Here is a 26,269-nt window from a genome sequence, read left to right on the forward strand (position 1 = left end):
TAGCACTGGCATTTAGCATTGTGGGTAAGTTACTCAAAAAATGCTGTCCTCTACCATTTATTAGTTACTTACACTGGCAGCCAAAAGTTTGGAATAATGTACAGATTTTGCTGTTTCGGAAGGAAATTGGTCCTTTAATTAATCAAAGTGGCATTCAACTGATCACAAAGTATAGTCAGGACATTCGTGATGTAAAAAACAGCACCATCACTATTTGAAAAAAGTCATTTTTGATCAAATCTAGACAGGCCCCATTTCATCAGCCATCACTCCAACACCTTATCCTTGAGTAATCATGCTAAATTGCTAATTTGGTACTAGAAAATCACTTGCCATTATATCAAACAGCTGAAAGCTATTTGGTTCGTTAAATGAAGCTTAACATTGTCTTTGTGTTTGTTTTTGAGTTGCCACAATATGCAGTAAACTGGCATGTCTTGAGGTCAATATTAGGTCAAAAATGGCAAAAAAGAAACAGCTTTCTCTAGAAACTCATCAGTCAATCATTGTTTTGAGGAATGAAGGCTATACAATGCTTGAAATTGCCAAAAAACTGAAGATTTCATACAAAGGTGTACACTACAGTCTTCAAAGACAAAGGACAACTGGCTCTAACAAGGACAGAAAGAGATGTGGAAGGCCCAGATGTACAACTAAACAAGAGGATAAGCACATCAGAGTGTCTAGTTTGAGAAATAGATGCCTCACATGTCCTCAGCTGACAGCTTCATTGAATTCTACCCACTCAACACCAGTTTCATGTACAACAGTAAAGAGAAGACTCAGGGGTGCAGGCCTTATGGGAAGAATTGCAAAGAAAAAAACACTTTTGAAACAGAAAAACAAAAAGAAAATGTTAGAGTGGGCAAAGAAACACAGACATTGGACAACAGATAATTGGAATAGAGTGTTATGGATCTGCAAAGCTGTCATTGCTACATATGGAGGATTTTTTTGATGAGAACTTTGAAGAAGTTTAAGAAGTTCTGAAAATTTGTACAAATTGTAATAGTAATTATTCACTTTATTAATGTCCTGACTATACATTGTGATCAGTTGAATGCCACTTTGGTGAATAAACGTGCCAATTTCTTTCCATAAGAGCAAAATCTGTACATTATTCCAAACTTTTGGCCGGCAGTGTATCTCAGATTTTTACTTCACTGATTCCTTCATCGAAAATGTAATCACATTAATAATTATTTTACTTTTAAGTTACTTTTTAAAACTTTACTTTCTTTTCCACTCAACAAATTCAAATTAATGTCTATATTTCCTCCATGTCGCACACCCCTTCAGCTGTCACAGAAATGTACATAGACATATATATGAATTCATATTTGTAATGTATTATACATAAATAATATTATTTTAGAAATGTGTAACCCAAGAAATTTACTTAAAAGTAATTACCTTCATTAAAATTCAGTAACTGTAGTCTGATTACAAGAATTTTAAATGTGTTACATTACTTTTTGACCCTGTTTATACCTGGTATAAAGATGCGTCTCGGGTGATCCAATCACATGTGGTCAGGTGACAAACATCGCTGTTTACACCTGGTTGCTTAAATGTGTCTCCGGTGACCACTTGTGTTCAGATTTCAAGGGGAGGGTCTCTGATTCATGACTACATATATCAATCACAGTGTCATTGTGTTACCGCATGATATTAAAGCACAACAAAGTCGTAAAAGGCAAAGAAAGCGTGAATAAAACCGGCATGCTGTTTTTCAGAGTTGCCGTTGAAATTTAATCACAGAAGCAACATTTCGAGCAGAATTATCAGTTTTATGTGGATTACCTGTATTGAAGGAGCTTTAGCTGTTCGTGCTTCTCATAAGTGTCCATGCATATTGATATCAGACACATTGAAGAAGATCTGTGAAGTTCTCATGTTTGCATATTTATCCGCTTTTAAAAAATGTTTGATCTGACAGTTATTTCCTTTTAGAAATGCTCAACAGTCAAAGTTTAAACTCTTGTTGTAGCATAGCAGTTGATTGACAGCTGGAGTGTGGCGCTTCACTGCTGTCTGGGACGCATTTAGGATGGATTAGCGTTTACACCTCAAATGCCATGCGTTCACATGCCTTTTTGACCACATTCGTATGTGGTTTTTGTGATCCGATCACAAAAATTTTTTGACCCCGTTTAGACCCGTATTTAACGCTGACCACTTGCAGTCAGATCACCCAAAACACATTTTAATACCAAGTGTAAATGGGGTCTTTGATTTTAAAAGTAATTAAATTAGAGATTATTTTGTAATCAGACTACACCTAACACTGGCTGTACGTTACCTTTTCAGAACAGTTGAGAACCACAGATTTACACAATGTTTACTTACTGAAGATACAAAAGAAATGTGTATTGTTCATTGACAAGGCTACCGGCAGATTTTTAAACTGACACAAGAGGAAACTGCCACTTCTGTTAATTAGGAAAGGTTAATGGCCAATACCGCCAATCTCAAAATGCATAAATTATTGAATTATTTTAACAGCCTATTAATCGGCATCACCGAAATATCAGTCTATCAATCCTTCGTAGTCATATGCTGCCTTCAAGTGAAGCTTTTACCACTGAGTCAGGCATTCATTACTACAACATGTCATGCATTCAAGTGGGAAACAAAATATGGAAGAAGCCAAACTTAAACAAATACACAATGAATGATGGCAAAAGCTCTATTTCTGTTGTAGCAGTTAATTAACATGAGTGAATAAACTTACACCACTTATACACAACATTTATGATTTATTAATGCATGGTGTCTAACAAATTATCAATTAATTTCCGCAAAGGGTGAGTCATAGTTGACTGCAGTATATAACAAATTAATATTATTGAAATAAAATATTTAAATGATTTTAAACATTTGCAAAATCATTGGTTTCCATCATCTTTCCTGTCGACATGCCCGTTCCATCGTCACATCTCCACCACTCGAGTTTCCCATTCATAATTTGACTACGCTTGATCGTTCATGTGTTCGGAACTTGTAATTACGATATTTCCGACTCCACTTGAAAGGCACAATAGTACATCTTACAAGCATCATTTGAACAAATAAAAAACACACTGATGATGTGCAAGACAATAAGACACCTACAGTATAGCAAATCCTTGCCTGAAGTCTAGAGTGTTTTGCTCTCCTCCTGTCTGTGCAAAGATGGGCTTCTGGGCCAAAAGAGCCAAAGTTTGAGATGGGTTTAAGAGCTTTTCCTCTAATGCCTTTACTCCGTTTTAAGATGCAGAAAAAGCAATATAACCTGAAATATCCACCCCATCCACATTAAGAGGCCTCTTCAGACTCATTTTTGTGAGTGCCACTTTTAACCAAATTAGCCCCCTTATATGAAGTTCAATATTTCCCTCACATCCCCTTAAAGCAGAGGACTAATCTACTTTCGCATTTCTTAAGCACATTTATTTGCATTATGTCATTAACTACTTTGAGGCATTTGAGGATACGCGCAGCGGGTGGCAATGAAACGGATGAAAAACTCGATTAGCGCAATGCTCTGAGTCACCCCGGTGTGATACAAAACTCAATCCACGATGCCAACGACTAAATCCAATACACCGCTCTCTTACCAACAGCATAAAAATAGAGCTCACTGTCAGTCTCTAGACAACGATTTATCTTCATAATGTCCCTTAGCCTCAGAATGAGATGATTCAATAAGAAATTGGATGGGAAATGACAGCTGTTCTCAAAGGCAGAATAGCTGCATCAAAGTCTTTCTGGAACTTCCTCAATCTGCTCTGTTAATCTGATAGCGTGGCTCAAACTCTAGACACAGAAGTTTGAATTTGAGCATTGGAGGCTCTCCCTGTATACCTTGTCTATGGATGTGAAAAACTACATGTTTTCAAAATTGTCTAGTCAGTGGGTTACCTAAATGACTAGCTGATCAGTCTTAAGAAAGCCCTGTACAATTAAGCTTGTTTTGTGTTCAACCGATCCTGATCGGACGTTCTTGCATTCAAAACCAGCTAGACAGAGTCTGTTGGAATGGAACAGAATGCAGAAGTTGAGAGACACACTTGTAAAAGTTGGACTACTAAAAATGAAACCAAAATATTAAAACTAAAAAAAGAAAGAAAAAATAGAAACTAATCAACTAGTCAGTTGTTGATAAGTCAACCACTGTGACTAATCCATAGCCCTGTCCCAGATCTGTGGGACATGAGCCAGTGTCCAGTTTGTACGGACGAATGTGTCACATACAGACTAACTTTCTCAGTCAGATCCATTTAGTCATTTAGTGGCTTTCAGCCGTGTAGCTCTGTACCATACTGTGGCATGGGGGGCGTGGTCATGTGTCAGTCTGCGGGAGAGGGAGAGCGGTAAGGCTCGTCACCTGGCTCATAATTATTTCTAACACCTGTCTCTCATTATAGTGATGGTGGAGGGAGGCTTAAAAGGCACACCGAAGCATCAGAGAGAGAGAGAGAGAGAGAGATTGTGTTTGTTTATGTTTATGTTTATGTTTAGAGTGCTTTCCATTATTAGAGTTCCTATTCCTTTGTTATCGACGGTTACCGTCGATTGTGTGTACAGTGCAGAAGGACAATAAAAAGTCTGACCTTGAACCTGCTTCGTTGTCTCCTGACTCCTCCATTGCCCTGAACTAAGAGCTTGTTACACATACCATAAGGCAACAAGGGGTCACTTGTGATGGAAATCATCCCAGATCCACTCTTCAGAAGAGTTGTGGTGATTCTCTTCGACAGCCCCTTTTATTTTTTGGCTACAAACACCTCATTGCTAATAGCAGGAACATTGAATACTACCCTCTTTCCACAATTGTCACTATGAATCAGCATTGCTACATCGACCTCAACACTTCCAATTCATTCAGATGTACATCAGAGCTGTTTGCTCTGGCATCGCATGAATTTGTGAATTGATGTTTGAAAAGAATGATTAGAGGGCATTTGTAGATTCAAGATTAAATCAAGTCCTGCTTGTGAGCAGTTCAACTTTTATGCATTTGGCAGATGCTGTTATCCAAAGCAACTTAGTGCATTCAAGCTATACATTTTATAAGTACATGCATTCCCTGGGAATCTAACCCATGACCTTGGTGCTGGTAGCACCATGCTATTACAGCTGAACTGCAGGAATGTGAGACAAGCGTTTCTAACAGTTGAAGATCACTTTAACTTGACTCAGCATCTAAAAAACAGTGAGAAGCAATGCAACTGTCAAAAACGTCTGTTCTGCGCATGTTTACATGTATAGAAAAACAATTGAAAAATTGTGCAGATAGACGCAAAATGCGTTTAGTGTGAACGACCCTTTATGCTTGCCTTAGAAAGTACCATTAAAATTCACTCTGGGATTAAATCTCACCAGGACGTTTTCTTTACAGGTTTCGTGAGTGTCCACAACCTCCATATCCCGGCACATACCATCATGTATTCCATCATGAGTAGTGACATCAATTCTATGATAATTTCTGATTGAACCATTTTCTCAGCTTAGTTTTTAGTAATGTTTTGAGTGGACTGGTGAGGGAGATTTGCATTGTAGACATGATGACACGTCCCCTTTTAACGCACACAATGGATTAAATAAGATTTTATAAAATTCATTATGTAAACTTGCTCTTACTTCTTACAGAAACACACTTGTTGGAACAGGCCAGGCTTGGCGTGGTCTCCATCCCATAGAAAGTATGCTTATAGCCTTATAAGCTTATAGTATGCTCCTCTCCCTCTCAGCATTGACTAAAAAAAGAGGGGCAACATTTGTTAAATCATTTATTCTAAAAAAAAACCTGCTGTTTTTTAAATGTGTTGCTGTAAAAAAAATAAAAATAAATAAACAACACTGTGGCTGCTAAACAGCCTTGACAACAAATCAATTGCAGGAAAGGACCTACCTTTGTCCAACGGCACAGTTTCACCCCAGAGTGACTTCCTATTAGTTTGTAGCCTACAGACCACAAAGAAAAAAGAAAGACAAAGACAAGGCAGTTATGTAAGATTAGCAATTTTCCTAAGAGTGTTCACTGATCCAAAACAACCAAACAGCATTTCACCATGCCTGGGGGCTGAGAGGCACATGAGGGCGCTTGATGACTCAAAATTGTTTACAATATTTTACATTAAAATAATCGAAATTAACAAAATACAAAAAATGACTGCTCTGGGCCCATCATTCTCAACTGGTTTTGGTTCAGGACCCAGGTCTTACATTGGACATCAAATGGCATCCCACTACAGTACCAAAGTTGATTATTGGATTGAATTTTACCCTGTGCAGCCAAATAACTTATTGCGCAAAACGTTGGCACATCGCACATGTTTATTCTCGCTGCAAGTAAACCTGTATTTTAATGTTTAAAGAATTTTAATTTTGTCTGGGTGGTATTGTCTTTTACTTTGCATAATTTTGTTCATGGTTAATAAGGATGTGGCAGGTCACACTTGGCATCTGCCAAATATGGCAGCTTCTTTCAAGTGACAGATGAATTTGGGCCAAAATAACAGAGAGTTTGATATGAAGCACAGCCTTAGATGATATAGGAACACTAAAAAAAAGAAAAAAAAGGATTTTTGCAGGTTGTTCAATTTACTTAATTAAACTAAAGCAACACAATTCTAGAACATTTTGTCACAACTTGATTTCAATGCTTTCTATCCATTTTAAATGGAAATTTGCTCAATCCATTTGAGTTGGGACTTCATTAATAATTATTTGTGGTGTTAATGCTGCATTAATGAAACTGCGCAGGGGATTTCCATTGCATGTTTTGGGACTTGATAGGGAGAACAGGCATTTAAATTAAGTGTTAGTTTATGTATTTTTGAGCAATATATGAATATGAAAATATGAGGAGATTTATTAAGGTTTAATGTTGTTAATGTTATATTATAAGTTTCTGTTATGCTGGAGGTATTGGGGTTACCATTCTGGTAAAGAATGGCGCTTGTGCTTAGGTTGAGGATGGACTTTCACTGTCAAGTGATACTTGATTTGAGTGCTGCTCTATAAACAGTTGCTATTAAATTGACAGTGCAACAGTATGAAGGTAAATACTGTATGTATTAAAACTGCTTGCATATTTGGATTTGAGAATTTGTACAATAAATATTTGTACTCGTAAGTTAAAATTTACACTCACAGCACTGATATGAAAAATTCTAAAATACAAATTTGAAGTTGAATGTTGCAATCTGCACTCACAGACAATAATTCAAAGCTTGTGTTCTGAATTCACAATTGCATACTAGTCACAAATGTGTAAAATGAAATTCACATAAATACAACTACAGACACAAACTTGTATTACACACAAAATTTTGTACTTTAATACATTTTCACAGTACAACCACAAATCGGCACTTACAACCTCTCGAATCTGGCACTGCAACTTTAAATCTTCACGCCTTGACTTTTGCAACAACTTTAGTGAAAAACCTGTGGCAAAACTCACTTGTGCACTTGTAAATACTGATGCGAGAGAGCAAGACCAGTGTTTGGCAGGGGAGGGGGAGGGGGAGGGGGCAATGAAGTCGTTTTATTGGTTGATGCCTAGCCAATGAAATGGGACATTTTTGTATGCGATGACGTCACACCACAGCGCCAGCCCGCACCCGTTTGTAATGGCAAAGTGAAGGAGTTTCTTTCCTGAGTAGAACCTGTAATAAAAAATTTATTCGTCAACTACTACACTCACGAAATTCTATTTCCCCAAGAGGAAAATTCTTCTGGAACTCTATCATTAATAACATAAATTGGAGGAAAGCATGGTTGTTACCTTATAAATATTGCATAACTAATGAGATCAAAGAAGTGCATTTTAAAATCTTGCACAAAATTTACCCTTGTAACCTACTTGTATCTAAGTATTCTGATGTAAATAACTCATGTACCTTTTGTGGGAACAATAGTGATTTATCTTGATCATATGTTTTTCTTTTGTGATCTTGTATCTGCTTTTTGCCATGATCTGAGTCTCAATTGTTTTTCCAAATTAAAGTTCAAATATGATTTTTGTGTCAAAGATATTATAATTAGGGCCCAAGCACTGAAAGTGCAGAGGCCCTATTGTTCTTCCAAGGATTATTATAGGCATCAACTAATAAAACGACTTCATTGCCCCCTCCCACTCCCCCGACAAACACTGGTCTTACTCTCTCACTATTTTAGCAAAAATAGTTGCAAAAGTCAAGGCGTGAAGATTTAAAGTTGCAGTGCCAGATTTGAGAGGTTGTAAGTGCCGATTTGTGGTTGTACTGCAAAAAATGTATTAAAGTACAAAGGTTCATGTGTAATACAAGTTTGTGTCTGTAGTTGTATTTATGTGAATGTCATTTTACACATTTATGACTACTTGTCTGCAGTTGTGAATTCAGAACACAAGCTTTGAATTATTGTCTGTGAGAGCAGATTGCAACATTCAAACTTATTTGACAAGTTTTCACATTGGGGCTGTGAGTGTAAATTTCAACTTACGAGTACAAATGCTTATTGTACAAACTCTCAAATCCAAATATGCAAACTCTCAAGTTTTGCTACTAATTTACCTTCATACAACAGTTTCACTTTCCTAACCCTTGTTCACCTAGCATATACTAATGATTAATAAAATAAATTAATTTGAACCAACATAAGAAAATTTATTAAATAAACCATAGTAAATGAACCTATTAACTACACTACATTTATTTGACCTAATCCAACTAAATTATGTTGGCTCAATGAAACTGACTTAATCTGAACATTAAACCACTTGTAAAAACTTTCTACAATTCCATTAAGGGTAATCACTAATTTTTTGAGTAAAGCATTTTCTTCTCCCTTGTAAAGCTAATTAGTTTGTTTATTTAGCTATCTCAAAAATGCATGGATATATGTTTAGTTGTATTAAATTTATTGTGTATTTAGCATTAGCATTAGCATGTTTTTTCCTTGCTGTCCACGATCAGAACAGACCTGCAACCTATCATTGCACTGCTCTAGGCTTCTGTACTAAAGACCAGATTAATTTTAAAATTCTGGCTTTTCTCACAAGCCAAAGCACGCACTTGTTGAATACCAGTTAGACTGCTTTAATCTGTGCCAGCTGCAACTGTATAAGCCACCAACATGTTTGGGTTTTGAGGTGGGTAATTACACTAATATGACTGGCCTATTTTCAAGAGAAATTAATCACTGTGTTAAATTGATATGAAACTGTCCCATTAGACAAAAGAATAATGACATAATTTTTGCACAGCTTTCTGGCAGTTTCTGATTGCTGTGTTTGATAAGAAAAAACTGCTCTGATGTCAACTCAAACAGAACATTTGCATGTTTTAAATAGTCATCGCCATTTTCAAAACTACAAAATCTGCATTAAAAGGGGGCGTGTCATCATATGTCTACAACGCAAATCTCCCTCACCAGTCCACTCAAAACATTACTAAAAACTAAGCTGAGAAAATGGTTCAATCAGAAATGATCATAGAATTGATGTCACTACTCATGATGGAATACAAGATGGTATGTGACGGGATATGGACGTTGTGGACTCCTGTAAAGAAAACGTCCTGGTGAGATTTAATCCCAAATCAATACAAGAAAAAAAAAAAAAAATTATATTTTGCATAATGCAAATAAAGCCTACATTTAGAATCATTAAGATTTTTTTAGACACTTAAGCACATCCCCCTCTTTTGGACATGATGCTAATAACAGTTTAGATGATCCTTTTCCTTTTTGGCCCAGATAACACAATGGCTGTGTTTTTCAACAGTTCCACTGTTCTACTTTCCAACTAAGATGAGACCGAGCCCAGAGAAGTTGGCAGCGCTTCTGGACAGTGTTGATGTAGGGCTTCTGCTTTGCATAGTAAAGTCTTAACTTGCATCTGTTGATGCAGTGGCGAATGGTGTTGACTAACAAAGGTTTACTAAAGTAATCCCAAACCCATGTTCATGATATCCATTACAGATGAATGATGTTTTTTAAGACAGTGATGTCTGAGGGATCAGAGATCACGCGCATTCAGAAGTGGTTTTCATCTTGCCCTTTACGCACAGATTTGACCAGATTCCTTGAATCTTTTAACTATATTATGCACTGTAGAAGGTGAAATGCCCAAAATCCTTCCAATTTGTCTTTGGGGAACATTGTTCTCAAAGTGCTGGATTATTTGCTGAAGCATCTGTTGGCAAATTGACAAGACTTGAATGATCCTTGCTCTTGAAGGACTAGGCTGTTTTTGGAGGCTCCTTATACAGTATACAGTACTATGACACAATTGCCTCACCTGTTTAACATATCCTGTTTCACATCGCCTTGTTATTTCAACTCGTCAAATTGTTATTAGTCTTAAATTGCCCGTCTCAAGTTTTTTGGAGCATGTTGCAATCAACTGATTTGAAATTACTGTACATAAAAAAAAAATCAAAGGTAAAAACATCAAATAATGTTTAGTTGTAGTGCTTTCAATATAGCAAAAGCTGAATATAGTTTACAAATCACTCCTTTTTGTTTTTATTAGCATTTTTCATACTGTCCCAACTTTTTCGGAAATGGGGTTGTAAATAATATATTTTTCACATAGCGGTTATAAGAAGATCATAATGACCATATTTTTTCTGCGGCAATGAGAATTGAAGAGTAAAATCAGCGTAAATGTCATAAAAATAATGTTACTAACTACAAAAAAAACTTAAATGCCCTAATAACAGGTTTAATTTTTTATACACTAAATACAATTTCTTATTTGCTTTCTTTGATTTTGGCATAAAAAGGACCAGGTCATTTTCAGATTTTGTGAGAAAATTTGTTTTCTTAACAGGGGTAATTTACATATACAAGTCTTAAAGGTACAGTAGCAAAAACAGCCTTTTTATTGCTAAGGTTCAGAGAGTGGGTGGAAATTAGGGCTGCCCCCGACCAAAGATTTTCCTAGTCGACTAGTAGGAGTTAATTTAAGACATTAGTCCACTAGTCGCACGTTTATGATATTAATTTAATTACTTTAATATATTTTTTTGGGGGGCATCAGAAAATGGTTTGAGTTCCTGGGCTGAAAAAGAATGTTATAAGTAACATTGCTAACACTATTCTACATTACAGAGAAATACTAAACCGTAATAATGAGCCTTTAAAATATACATTTTACAAGCACACGCACGAAGCGAGCTGCAGCGACACCGGCAAAAGCGGTAATGATTCTGAATGTGTCGGAAAAACCAACAAGGAGACTGTCTGAACATTTTGTTAATTTATAGAGAGAAATGCACATTAAGGTTGTGCCGACAGATGATGATCTCGGGGATCGATAATGGTCAGAGTGATCGCCAATAGCTGATGCCTTTGACGATGTCAAGACAATATTTGGCTCGTTTTCCCATTAATCTATTAAATTATTATTATTATTAGACTATTAATATTATCAAATTAATATTACAAATAATTTGCACGTAGACACACAGACACGCGCTTGAAGAAACACACTTTATTATGTTATTAAGAACAGATGACAGAAAAGCCGTCTATGCACATATATGTCTCGCTGATATGGAAGCGTGCAGTCTCGTGGAACACACGCATCTTAAAGGTTCTCACTCTTTGTTTCTGTCTTCCGATTTATTCTTTATTTTTTTGCAAGAACAGTATCGTCAATGAGTGCTGCAAATGACCTCAGACATCTCATCTCAGGAGGTGCTTTGAGTTCAGTTCACTTTATTTCCACAGAGCGTTCATTGTGACCACAACTCTTCAGCCTTTACATCTGTGATTAAAACCAAAATAATACAAAAACACGTTCACCCCGAACCGTGATTATTATCATCATTCTAATTATTATTTTTACATTTTTTATTGTTTTTATGTCTTCATTTGTCTAAGTAAATTTCTGCCATGATGTTAAGACGGATTCTTGCCTGACGGTAAATGGAAAGGTGTGTGTATATATATATATATATATATATATATATATATTATTCTTTTATCACTTCATTATTTTAATTGCTTTTTCATTTCGTTTAGAGTGCAGTTTGAATTTAGAAATGTATTTGATTTAAGTTTTTCATTTTTTAAATAAATTAATTTAATTTTCAATGCAAAATCACTAAAGCAAGAATATTCACCGATCCCTCAGCCCAGGGGTTGCTGATGTAATTGGATATTGCGATATATGTATATATATATATATATATATATATATATATATATATATATATATATATATCGTGAAGGAGGGAACAAAACTCATTTATTCACACACGATGTATTTTCCCAGATAACGAAATATCCGACTGGTAGAGAATGCACTGATGAAGTAGGTTCTTTGCCAAAGAGATGTTGCCCTTCACAACTGTGGTAAATCCTTCTTTCAAAAAGCTGAACAACACACATTTTAATTGCACATTTTTTTTCCAGTTTCATTTGAATTTTTTGTTAAAATAAATAAAAAATAAAGTTCAAAGTTTGAAATCAAGGTGTCTTGCTTTATTGTGTAGGCTTAAACCTAACTTAAACCTAACTTAAACCTGCTTAATGAAAACTACCCCATAATACCACCTAGCGTCCGTCCAACGATGGTGTTCGTCGTTTTTATGTGGAGTTTTTTCTACGACCAACCAACCAATCAAAACATGGTCGATCAAGACCCTTCTCATGACTAAGGTTTGGTCGACTATCAGGGAGCAGCCCTAGTGGAAATCGTCATGTAGAACTAAATTATGTTTTTGACTTACCTTGACTTACAGGTCTCTTAATTTTGAAATGGTGGATTTTTTTTTAGTTATCAGCATTTTGCTGTACATGCTCAGGATCTGCACCTTTAAAGGGGTCATGACATGAGGAATTACATTTTCATTGATCTTTTGACACATAATAGTTCATTGTAAAAAGATACTTTCAGTTTCAGAACTCAAAACTTCCTCCTCACTGCAAAAAGAGCATTTGTTGAAACCAATCTGTAAAAACGACTCCACAACAACACATCAATGCCTTTTTTTATCTTACTGCTTCTGTAGCCCCACACAGCAGTGGTGAGCACTGAGATGGCAAGGAGAGAGCAGGTCAGTCATGAGCAAAAAGCCAATCATAAGAGTTTACTGTCAGGTTTTAAAGGAGAAGCAGTATCAAAACTGAGCATTTCTGACAGAGGGCCAGAATCAGGGTGGGAAATTATCATGTTTTACAAATATATGAAACTTTACTAATATTATAGGTGAATGTCAAGGAACATTTTAAAATAATAAAAAAAGGCATGTCATGACCACTTTAACATCTAGCAGGAGAAATTGGGGAAATTTTCATACAAAGCTCTATAATTAATCTAACCAGGCTGTAAGGCCAATGTGCTTAAGTCTAATCATGGAAGCGTTTCCCGTTAAGCACTTGAAGTCTGGACATTTTTAAGGTCCACAGCCCCTTTCTTCCACAACTGTACTGCATCCCCTGGGGAATTCGACTCAATTTAAACTTTAATCCACACGTAAGGACCATCACTAAGGCAACCATTACTCCAGCAGCAGTCTTAATAAAGTGGAAGCATATAAGAGGTCACTATGTACTGAAAGGGCCGATAGAGTTCATATCACAGCTAAACAACACTTCCTGTTGGAATATAAATGCTGATTCAAATATCTCCTAAAAACTTGCACTCGGCACTTCAGTGATTTTAGCCTTTAAAAGTAGTTATATAGCTAACTATACATAACAAAAAAAAAAAAAAGTGGTGGTGTAGTGGACTAAAGCACTGAACTTGTAAGTGGAAGATTGTTAGTTCAATCCCCATAGCCACCACCATTGTGTCCTTGAGCAAGGCACTTAACTCCAGGTTGCTCCAGGGGGATTGTCCCTGTAATAAGGGCACTGTAAGTCACAGCTTTGGATAAAAGCATCTGCCAAATGCATAAATGTCATCATTTACTCACCCTCATGCCGTTCCAGAACGGTAAGCTGTTATGTTTTCCATGGAATACGTGAGAAATTTTACACTATTCTTTTTCATACAACAATCAAACAACAAACAGGACCAAAAAAGCACAATAAGGGTGCTTTCACACTTGGTTCAATAGCTTGACCCAAACCAGAGTTCGTTTGCTCCCCATTTCCCCTGCCTCCACTGGTCTCTGTTCGCATAAATATTTTTTGGCCACGAACCACGGTCTGATTGCGGCATCAACCCAAGTACAAGCGACAGCTGTTTACGTTTACATTTATTCATATAACAGACTCTTTTATCTAAAGCGACATACAAAATGAGGAAGGATACAACAAAAGCAATTAACCTTTAAGGAGACAGTAACACGATAAGTGCTGCAATACAAAGTTTAAAATGTATCAGAACAGTACTACCCAAGACAGAGATTACAGTACAAAGTACTTTTTTATGACTGAGGGTTAAGTGCTCACAGAAAAGTCTTTAGCTGTTTTTTAAAGACAGAGAGGGAGTCTGCTAAATGGATGGTGTTGGGAAGGTTGTTCCACCATCGAGGTACAGTGAAGCTGAAAGTCCAGGAAAGTGATTTTGTGCCTTGTTGTGTTGGTACCACAAGGCATCGCTCACTTGCAGACTGCAACCTTCGGGTGGGAACGTAGCTCTGCAGAAATTATTTTAGATAGACTGGTGCAGACCCAATGACTGTTCTGTATGCCTGCATCAGAGCCTTGAACTTGAGTTGTGCAGTAACTGGCAGCCAGAGAGACAAAGAGTGGTGTCACATACACTCTCTTGGGTTCGTTAGCGTATTGGGTGATCGGATCACACGTGGTCAGCATTAAATACAGGTCTAAATGGGGTCTAAAACGTTTTGTGATTGGATCACAAAAAACCCAAACGAATTTGGTCAAAACGCATGTGACTGTATCAAAGTTGATGTGTAAATGCTAATCTGTCCTGAATGTATCCCATACAGCAGTGAAGTGCCACTCCTCACCTGTCAATCAACCGCTGCACTAAAACAACAGTTTAAATTTATGAGCGGCTTCAAAAGAAAATAACTGACCAATCTGAACATTTTAATATATACACAAGCACGAGAACTTCTCTGATTTCCTTCAGTGTGTTTAAAACCAACTTACAGAGACATTTATGAGAAGCACGAACATCTGCAGCTCTGGTTAATACAGGTAATCCACTAAAATAATGGAAAATTCTGCTCGAAATGTTGTTTTTGTGTTTAGATTAAATTTCAGCTGCATCTGGGAGAAATAGTGCGGTGTTTTTTTCGCGCTTTCTTTGCCTTTTCTGAATTTGTTGTGCTTTAATGTCATGCAGTAACACACTTGCTGACTGATGCATGTCGTCATGAATCAGAGACCCTCTCCTCAAATTCCGAACACAAGTGGTCGCAGGAGACCTATTGAAGTGACCAGGTATAAACAGCAATGTGTCTCACCTGAGATTCATTTTAATACCCGGTGTAAACGGGGTCAGAGAGGAAGGGTCTTATCTTCCCAATGTTGTATAGGGAAAATCTACGTGACCATTTTGGATGACATTATTGTAGATGAACCCAACTGATGTTGTGTTAAACAGTATGGTTGGCTGGAATGACGAGCAGCTCGGTCTTTTAATGGTGTTTACCACTGTAACTAAGTAACATCTCAAGAAGACAAATGTTATTAAAGATATCATCTTTTTGGATTTACCACTAAAACTTTACATGCACAGAACGACACTTGTATTTGTCTGCCACCGGTGCATTAAATGTATATATGAATGTTAGCGTTTGTCTGCCGCGATCCCGCAGATATGTTTCAAGATGTGAAGAATGTGAGCTGCTCTCTGAAGAGGGTTTATTTGTAGACAAACAGGTATGAGAAATGGAATATACCATTATAATTGTGATCGGGAGCCTGCAAAGACTTTACATATGGTACGACTGCATTCATATCAGCAGCAAACTGTACCAGAGTTCACATGAACTGTACCCAGACCACCTTTTCAAGGATACAGGGGTGCGGTTCGTGGGTGCGCACCAGAGTTCGGAAAACAGCGTTCACATCATCCAAATAAGCAAACTTTGAAGTCATTCGAACCGGGATGCGCACCAAAAGTGATACTGTGAAAACACCCTTAAAGGGATAGTTCGCCAAAAAAGGAAAATTCTCTCATCATTTACTCACCCTCATGCCATCCAAGATGTGCATGACTTACTTTCTTCAGCAGAACACAAATGAAGACTTTTAGAAGAATATCTCAGCTCTGTAGGGCCAAACAATACAATACAAGTGAATGTATTTGTAGCTCCAAAAATCACATGTTAGGAAACATAAAAGTAATCCATCCGACTCCAGTGGTTAAATCCATGTCTCTGAAGCAATATGATAGGTGTGGGTGAGAAACAGAACAATATTAAAGTCCTTTTCTACTCTAAATCTCCACTGTGACTTTCACTTTCAAATGAGAAAGTGAAACTAATCAGGCACCACATGTGAGTTTTAGATGCAAAAGTGAAAGTGGAGATTTAGAGTAAAAAAAACTCTCTCTCTTTCTCACCCACACCTATTATATTGCTTCTAAAAATATTGATTTAACCACTGGAGTCTTATGGATTACTTCTATGTTTCCTTTATGTGATTTTTGGAGCTACAGAGGTATGATCACCATTCACTTGTATTGTATGGACCTGCAGAGATGAGATATTCTTCTAAAAATCTTTGTTTTCTGCTGAAGAAAGAAAGTCATACACATCTGAAATGGCATGAGGGTGAGTAAATGATGAAAGAATTTTCATTTCTGGATGAACTATTCCTTTAAAGTGTCATAAAAGTAGTGCACTGTGTTCCAAGTCTTCTTAAGTCATACGATATTTTTGTGAGGAACAGACTGAAATTGAAGTCCTTACTCACTGATAATCTTGCCCTCACTTCTTCTAGTTCACAGGTTGCATCTAGCCCATATTCGCATCCAGAATTTAAAAATGGTGCATCACATTCGCATACTATACACGCCAATGTCTTTATCATCAATGATGCCGCGCACACTTTTTGAATCTGGACGCGGACTGTCTGCGAGCTTCAGCAGAGGTGAAGATTACCTGTGAATAATTACTTTAATTTCGGTCAGTTCCTCACACAAAGCTATCGTATGGATAATGTAGACTTGGAAGATATCACATGAGTTGAATGGCCTACTTTTGTATTGCTTGTATAGTGCTGTTTGATGTCCTTTTTGGAGCCTGACATCGCCTTGTCACAATGAAATGTATGGCAAGAGCTGCTTAACGTTTCATCAGAAAAGTCTACTTTTTTGTTAAACAAAACAAAATAACAGCATGGGTTTGGAACAACATGAGGGTGAGTAAATAATCAAGAATTTTTAATTTTTGGGGAACTATCCTTTTAAGGATTATAAGGAGCCCTCTTTTCATTTTCTCTCCCATAGTCTGAGCCACAGCTCTATACTAATGATCCCAATCTGGTGTCTCTCTCCCTGTTCATTAGCTGAACTCCACATCAAACACATGCTCCTGTCTTTTATGTCTGCAAATAGCTCACTGTGACTGAGGAGGTGGGAGAGGTGGGAGAGGTGCTCGCTCAGCTCTCTCAGAAGGAAAGCATCTCTTTGCATAGAGCTGGGGATCAGAGAGCAGGTCTGGTTTCCTCTGTGTGAAGGGCAGCTTAAACAAACGTAGAGAAAGAAGATTCCCTGCTGCAGTACATGCCGAATCGCTTCACATAGACAGCTTCAGAGAGATTCTGCTGAGGTTTCAATGTGCATGTTAAGTATGCATACTCAAATCAGAAAGGGTCATTTTATCATTCTTTCAATTCAACCAAGCAGTACACTAAGGAGGATTTCTTGTTTAATTTTTTGTTATAAAATAACAAAATACCATCATTGAGACAGTAAACAAAAAAATCTGTAGGCTTCCATCATTCATCCTTGTGTGTCCTTAAAAGCTTGGTTCACCCCAAAATGAAAATTCTTTCATCATTTACTCACCCTCATGATATCCCAGGTGTGTATGACTTTCTTTCTTCAGCAGAACACATTTAAAGAAAAATATCTTAGCTCAGTAGGTCCTTGAAATGCAAGTGAATGGAGATTTCTCTTTTTAAGCTCCAAAAATCACAGACAGTCAGCATAAATGTCTAAGATACGACACCAACAATTAAATTAATGTCTTCTAAAGCGACACAATCCCTTTTGGTGCGAAAAAGATCAATATCTAAGTACTTTTTAACTATAAAGCATTGCTTCCGGTCAACAGCAATATGACGTAATCCCGTTGCCATGTTCACGTAAGAACTGACGCACATGCAACACCTCCAAAAGAGCAGCGCTGTTTACAACTGAGAAGGAGGAATGCTGTACAGAAGCTTCGTTGGCTTTGGTTTAGATCTGTATTTGTGTCTGTTTGTTTATTCACAATGGTGCGTTTGTGTGCTTATCATGGATGTCTCAAATGAGAGAAGAACGTGGGATTACGTCCGTAACATGGCAATGCAAATACGTCACACTTGAACTCAGCGCTCTCAGGAATGTGTATACTGCTGCTGACTGGAAGGGAGGGTTTATAGTTAAAAAGTTCTTAAATATTGATCTTTTTCGCACCAAAAGCGATTGTGAGGCTTTAGAAGACATTAATTTAACGCTGGAGTCGTATGGATGACATTTATGCTGACTGTCTGTTCTTTTTGGAGGTTCAAATGTCTGATCAACATCCACTTGCATTTTAAGGACCTATTGAGCTGAGATTTTTTTTTTTTTTTTTTTCTGCTGAAAAAAGAATATCATACACATGGGATGTCATGAGGGTGAGTAAATGATGAGAGAATTTTTATTTTTTGGTGAACTGTCACTTTAAGCAAAGAAAAGGCTGCTACATGTTTTTTTGGATATATGTCTTGTATCCACACTTTAGTAGAGTAGTACTGAAGCACAACTGATGTATAAAAATAAAAAAAAAACATTAAAAAAAAACTTGTTCCTCTGCAAGTAACTTGCAATTTTAGATTTCAACCACAGATGTTTATAGATAGCCCAGAATTCCATAAATGTAACTTTAATAAAGTTAATAACAGTTTTATTTACCCTCCTAAAATAAGCACATTTGGTGCCAAGAGAGTGTTCATTTTGGACCCTGCCTACAACCTTCCAACAATTCACGTTCAAATTTGGAGACAAATCTACCCATGAAGATGAGTTCTGCACAGTTCAATAAGGGCACAGGAGAGCTGGCCAGCTACTGGATATGCATGGTGTCCTCACAGTTTTGTTCTATCTCCGGACTGCAGACAGCTAACAGGAACAGCAGACGTCAAATTGATGACGAACGGCACCAAAACTGGACTCCTTCACAAGATCACTGATGCTGTAGAATGATTTTACTCTTGTTACTTCAAGTTTCCATTTTAAGCTCTTTTATTTATACTTTGAGGTGAAAGAAGAGGGATTTCAAAGCATAAAACTCATTCCATCAGACTCCATCACTCTGATCACCCTAGATCTGTATTTTTCTGCTACTATTTAAAGGAAGTGACTTGAAGCAATCACAGGGTTCCTCTGCTCTCTCCCTCATTTATCTTTAAATCATCATTAATAATGCCTGAGGGAATGATTTCAGTTTATCATTAAAAGAGCAAAAATAACAGAATGCGAGAGGAAGTTACACACCAGCCCCTTAGGACAAGAGTGTTATATAATCTCACATAAGTGTCTTCTCTAGACTGCAGGCTGGCACTGCTGAATTACACACATTTGTTTTTGCGTGTGCAGTTCAGAACTCAAAGTGTGAAAATAGCCCAATGTGAGGTCACCCCTGTTAGAGTGAAGTTCGAAAAGAAATTTTCAGGTCATATTTCACATATTTCACAAGATAAAATGAAAGGGTTGCCACACCTACCACATCAATGTGAAATCTATATTCACTATGTACATTACCATCACTTTTCAGGGTTTTGTTCATTTTAATGGCTTTTGCTGGCTTAGAAATCAATTTTAAAATTCCATTATATTTCCAGGACAGCATGTTCTTGACAATAAAGCACATTCGGTAACACTTTACAAAGGTTCCATTTGTTAACAACATTAGTTAACATGAACTAACATTGATCAATAATTATTAAGCATTATTCATGTTCATTTCAACATATACTAATACATCTTTAAAATCAAAAGTTGTATTTGTTTACATTAGTTGATGCACTTTGAACTAACATGAACTAACAATGAACAATTGTATTTTTATTAACTAACATTAAGAATTATAAATGCTGTAAAATATATGATTTGTTTGTTCATGATAACTAATGCATTAACTAATGTTAACAAATGGAACCTTATAGTAAAATGTTACCGCACATTCTTCCCCCAATTTTCAGTGAAAAAAAAAAAACGTATCATTACTGTAATACACTGTAAAAAAAAAAAAAAAAAAAAAAAAACAATCCTGTAAAATTTATGGGGGAAAAAACTGACAGCTGTGAATGCCAGAAATTCAGCATAAACAATACAGTGACCATGTTTCAGGCACTACATGATGTCCTTTTGACATTGACATTATTGCCTGAACATATATTTTTTACAATATTCTACTGTCAAATTGCATGTTTTGTCTTGTTAAATAAAATATTTTTACAGTATATAAGGTCACTACCACTTAACCAATAAACAGTTTTGTATTGAAGCATTTTTACATATTATTTTTTCTATTAAAATAAAAAATACAAAAAATACAGTTTACAGCAATTATTACAAATAAGCAAAAATCAGTACATCAAAGACTTAATTGTACTGAACTTAGATGTATCCTTTATAATTAAAATAATAGATTATTTATCATCTCACATAACAGTATTGAGTGAGATTTTTTTTTTTTTTTTTTTTTTAAATTACAGTTATGTAATTTAAAAGAAAAAATAAGTGCTTAATTGTCATGAAAATAATGCCACAATGCAAAAATCGAAAGGGCCATAAGCTAGGCTTTATTTTCATTAAAAAAAAAAAAATCTCAAAAATGACTTGATTTTGAGGTGACATGTTCTTCCCAGGTTTCCTGAGATTCCTCCATTAACACACAATGACCCCAGTGATCCTGAGACAAACAGGATGATATCGAATCTAGTGTAAGACATCTTGGCACATGTGCCTCAAACTGTGGAGAGCTGGTCTCTACTGTGAGCGAGTTTGCTACAGTGCATTCAGAAAGTATTCAGACCCCTTCTTTTTTTCACATTTTGTTATGTTGCAGCCTTATGCTAAAATGCTTTAAAAAAAATTAAAAAAATAAATAAAAAATAAAAAATAACATCAATCTACACTCCATACCCCATAATGACAAGCAAAAACCAGATTTTTGATAACTTTGCAAATTTATTAAAAAGAAAAAACTGAAATATCCCATTGACATAAGTATTCAGACCCTTTGCAATGATACTTGAAATTTAGCTCAGTGTATCCCATTTCTCTGGATCATCTTTGAAATGTTTCTACACTTTGACAGGAGTCCTCCTGTGGCTAATTCAATTGATTGGACATGATTTGGAAAGGCACACACCTGTATGTATAAGGTCTCACAGCTGAAAATGCACATCAGAGCAAAAACCAAGCCATGAGGCCAAAGGAACTGCCTGCAGAGCTCAGAGACAGGATTGTGTCAAGGCACAGATCTGGGGAAGGCTAAAAACAATTTCGTCTACATTGAAGGTTCCCAAGAGCACAGTAGCCTCCATAATTCTTAAAAGGAAGAAGTTTGGGGGACTGGTCAGGGATGAAGGAAAGCTGAATGCAGCAAAACACAGAGATATCCTTAATGAAAACTGGTACAGAGTGCTCAGGACCTCAGACTGGGCTGAAGGTTCACCTTCCAACAGGACAATGACCCTAAGCACACAGCCAAGACAATGCAAGAGTGGCTTAGGGACAACTCTGTGAATATCCTTGAGTGGCCAGCCAGAGCCCGGATTTGAACCCAACTGAACATCTCTGGAGAGACCTGAAAATAGCTATCCACTGACAGTCCCCATCCAACCTGACAGAGCTTGAGAGGATCTGCAGAGAAAAATGGCAGAAAATCCCCAAATCCATGTGTGCAAAGCTTGTTGCGTTATATCCAAAAAGATTTGAGGCCGTAATCGCTGCCAAAGGTGCTTCAACTAAGTACTGAGTTAAGGGTCTGAATACTTATGTCAATGTGATATTTCAGTTTTTTCTTTTTAATAAATTTGCAAAGTTATCAAAAATCTGTTTTTTTGCTTTGTTGTTATGGGGTATGGAGTGTAGATTGATGTGAAAAAAATAACAATTTAAAGCATTTTAGTATAAGGCTGCAACATAACATAACAAGCTCTGAGGTGTTGCACATTGCCGGAAGCACAGTGTTCTATTAAGGAGAGTGACTGGTAGCACACATTGTGCTCTTGGCGAAAGTGTGAGATTCGCCCAGTCTCCAGTGTGTAAAAGCCTGAATGTGCGGCTGGAGGCAGAGTGAGCTAATGAAAGGTGTGGAGCTGGAAACTCTAGGAAACTTTGGCAGCAGGAGAGGAGTAATTGGGCTTTGCTGCATCATTATGCTCCATTTGGTACAGTCACACCATCACAGGCTCCGTCAGAAACCAGCCGATGGAGGTAAAATTTGTAGCACACAATAAGAGAGAAGTTGCTGCTTGGCATATAGTTTATTAATCCCACACATGAAAAAAATCCTTATGAGAGGGGAAAACTGTCAAAAGTGTGAGAAATACTCCTAAATGAAAACTAGGTTTACTGTAATGCGAGTGACTCTGTCAGCGACGAAACGTAATTACCAGCAGGGCCCTAGCATCCGGTTTTGAAAGAGATGAAAAAAATACATCTCAGACGTATTTAATAAATGCAGCTGGCAAAGAAGAAAAACAACTGTCCATCATCAGGGAAATGGGACATAACAGTAATCAGTGAGGTGTTTGTGTAGCTAATTTGCTTTGATGTAGAAAGAAGCTCTTTTAAAACTAGCTGTCAAACTGTACAACAAATTTCATTTTGAATACACAGGGTTTGGATTTTATCAGCAGTTCTTGCTAGGGCAGGCTTCATTATTACTATTGCTCACACTTAAAGCTACGGTCGAGCATTCTAATCTTTCAAAGTATACTCTTTTGACCATGAGGTACTATACTTTGGCCTATAGGGTTAGGGGTCTGAACAAACCATTTGTGCTACGGACATGAATGATACCTAAAATTGTGTGGCTTGTTGAGCAGAGGTGTGATTTTAGTTTATTTGTGATCAGACTTGTTTTTTCCACCTGGTGGACGATAAAATGGGATTTACATTGAAGAAAAAAATAGACTTACATTGAAAGAGAAAACCCAGCCATTTTTAGCAACCAGAATATCATAAAAACATTGGGATGAGCTCTTTTCCCCTAAGCAACAACCTTGAAACTAGAGGCTGGCCGATACGATAACTAAATTGGTGGAAAAGGCTGATCACTGATTAATCGCCTGATAATTTTTAATATCAATTTATAAAATGTAAAAAAATGCTCTCAGTCTTTCCTTACTTTGGCGGGAACAGACATAGAGGCCAAAATGAATAAAATCCCAGATGTAGTTTATTGTCCAACCACAATCCTAATAATAATCCAGTTAGGTAGGTTGTTGTGGAGGCAGTCAGATGCAAATTTCTACCACAGTGTGACATCACAATGTGGAGGAAGTAGAGAACAAGTCATTTTGGCTGGTTGGTTTCAACAAATGCTTTTTTTGCAGTGAGAAGGAGGTTTTGAGTTCTGGAACTTACAGTGTGTTTTTATACAATGACCTCTTATATGTTAAAAGGAAATTAAATTTTTGTTGATATATATATATATATATATATATATATATATATATATATATATATATATATATATATACACTCAGTGACCACTTTATTAGGTACACCTGTACACCTACTTATTCATGCGATTATCTAATCTGCCAATCTTGTGGCAGCAGTGCAATGCATAAAATCATGCAGATATGGGTCAGGAGCTTCAGTTAATGTTCACATCAACCATCAGAATGTGATCTCAGTGATTTGGACTGTGGCATGATTTTTGGTGCCAGATGGGGTGGTTTGTGTATTTTTTTAACTGCTGATCTCCTGGGATTTTCAAGCACAACAGTCTCCAAAGTTTACTTAGAATGGTGCCAAAAACAAAAAACATCCAGTGAGCGGCAATTCTGCGGACAGAATCGCCTTGTTGATGAGAGAGGTCAATGTAGAATCGCCAGACAGTTTCGATTTGACAGAAAGGCTACAGTAACTCAGATAACCACTCTGTAAAAATGTAGTGAGCAGAATAGCATCTTAGAATGCCCAATATACAAAACCACATACTAGAAACCAACCACAACACTCTAGCAACAACCCAGAACACCTTTCTTACCGTTTAGCAACGGTAAGACTTAAAATGCTTAAAATCACAAAGCAACACTCTGGCATCTTGGTGGCGAGCTTTGTATGTGCAAGCACCTCTCTAGAAAAATCTAGTTATAAACATAACACTTAAAGAATGTGCAAGCCCTCCGAATGCATCAAGTGTGTTCATTTGTACGGATATCTGCTGAGTAGCCGCTTTCATTTCTGTCACAAACGTCTCTGTTTGAGAGAGTGAATAACAAAGGTGGGTTAAGGCAGAGATGTACCTTGTTTGGTGAGTGTATCTCTCAAGGCTGAAGTGATCATCTCTCTCCTCTCCTCCTCTGCCTCGCTCCTCCTGAGTGCATTCTGCTTTGACAGCTTCACCCTCTGCAAGTCTTCGTCATCTACCTCCATCCTCTGCAGCACACATAAATACAAAGAAACATAAAAAACAGACATGAAACCAGTCACATACCAATAAGAGACAACATTCACTGTACCATCATATAGTGACATAGATTTACAACCCTAGCTACCATGGAGCTAAAGAAAGCTTCAAAGTATGTCTTTCCACAATATTTCTAGTGAATAAAATGTGAAGGACACCATGGATTGTGAACATTAACCGTTATTTAGGACATTTACAGAATAGTTCACCCAGAAATGAAAACTCTACCACAATTTATTCACCCTCTTGCTGTTCCAAACCCGTATTTCGCAGGTTCTTTCATAAATTTGGATTTGTTTCTCACACATACAGTAACTATTGTATAACTTCAGAATATTTAGAATATAATGTCCAAGTCTCATTCGTAATTTAAATTTTGTTGAAGGAAGAAAGTCAGCCATGTGGGTTTGGAACGATATGAGTAAATGATGCCAGAATTAAAATTTTGGGTGAACTATCCCTTTAAGGCAGTACAGACTTTTGAATGAACTGTACTTCTGTCCCTCACAGCCTTGTTTTCATTCATGTTAAATGAAACATGACATCTTCCCAGACAAAAGTTTGTAACACAAAAACTTCTCTCCCCTTTTAAAGATGCTTCCAAAATGTACTTTAGAAAAAAGATTCACATAACCAATGAGAAGGTTTTCTTTTCTGCAGTTTTAAACAGCCTGACATATGGCAGAGTTTAATTTCATATTGCACTGTAATTGATTTCATAAATCAGCAAAAGCTATGATACAGATGTTGCTTTGAAAATTGTTGCACTGATGGGAGAGTCTAAATGGGAATGACACTTGTGGCCATATGGTACTGATGAGCCATGCTGATGAAGTTCTTGGACTACCATCACTGACCTTCAACACTGGGCAGGTCTTATGTGAATAGACTGCATTAAACTTTATAGCGATTCCAGTCTGCACGGGTGCCAGAAAATAAAATAACCTGGAATTCAAAGCTTAATCAAGTCTGACTTGTAGTTCCTACTTCAGCTCCTTGAATGTTATTATTCCATATTTTCTGTCCAACTACATACTATGTTGTTATTTGCCATTTTTTCCACACTAAAAGGTCAGAGACAGCCTTGCTTTCAAATTCAGAGCCTGTGAGTCAAAGGTGCAGTGCTGTATACGACAGCTGAAAAGAATAATCAGACTCAGTAAATGCAACTAGCTGCGCTTCATAGGTCACACTAGATAGTCAAACCCTGACTGCAATGTTGTAGCTTATTCAGAGGATTTATAAGCATGATCTGAAGCGGTCTAAAGCTTTAGTTTCACATGCAAAAAAATAATAATAATAATGTCAAATTAACAAAATATAAAAATCATTTCTGTAAATTAAAAATTTCCATCATAAAACTTTCCATCCATCTTATGTACATAACCGTTTCAGTTTCACACTGTGCTATTTTTATTGCTTGTCAGTGTACGATATCAACAGTCTTTTATGCCAGACTGTACAAGATACATTTTAGGACTCTGGACATGATTGACAGCATTGACCATACATCT

The 26,269-nt window shown here is 36.8% G+C and overlaps 1 pseudogene; it reads right to left on the bottom strand.

The window, feature by feature from the left end:
• LOC127429689 (S-adenosyl-L-methionine-dependent tRNA 4-demethylwyosine synthase TYW1-like) overlaps nucleotides 1–26,269 on the bottom strand; it is a 122,842-nt pseudogene that overhangs the window by 71,507 nt on the left and 25,066 nt on the right.

This window comes from Myxocyprinus asiaticus, chromosome 39 (genome assembly GCF_019703515.2).
Source record: "Myxocyprinus asiaticus isolate MX2 ecotype Aquarium Trade chromosome 39, UBuf_Myxa_2, whole genome shotgun sequence".
Lineage (NCBI taxonomy): Eukaryota > Metazoa > Chordata > Actinopteri > Cypriniformes > Catostomidae > Myxocyprinus > Myxocyprinus asiaticus.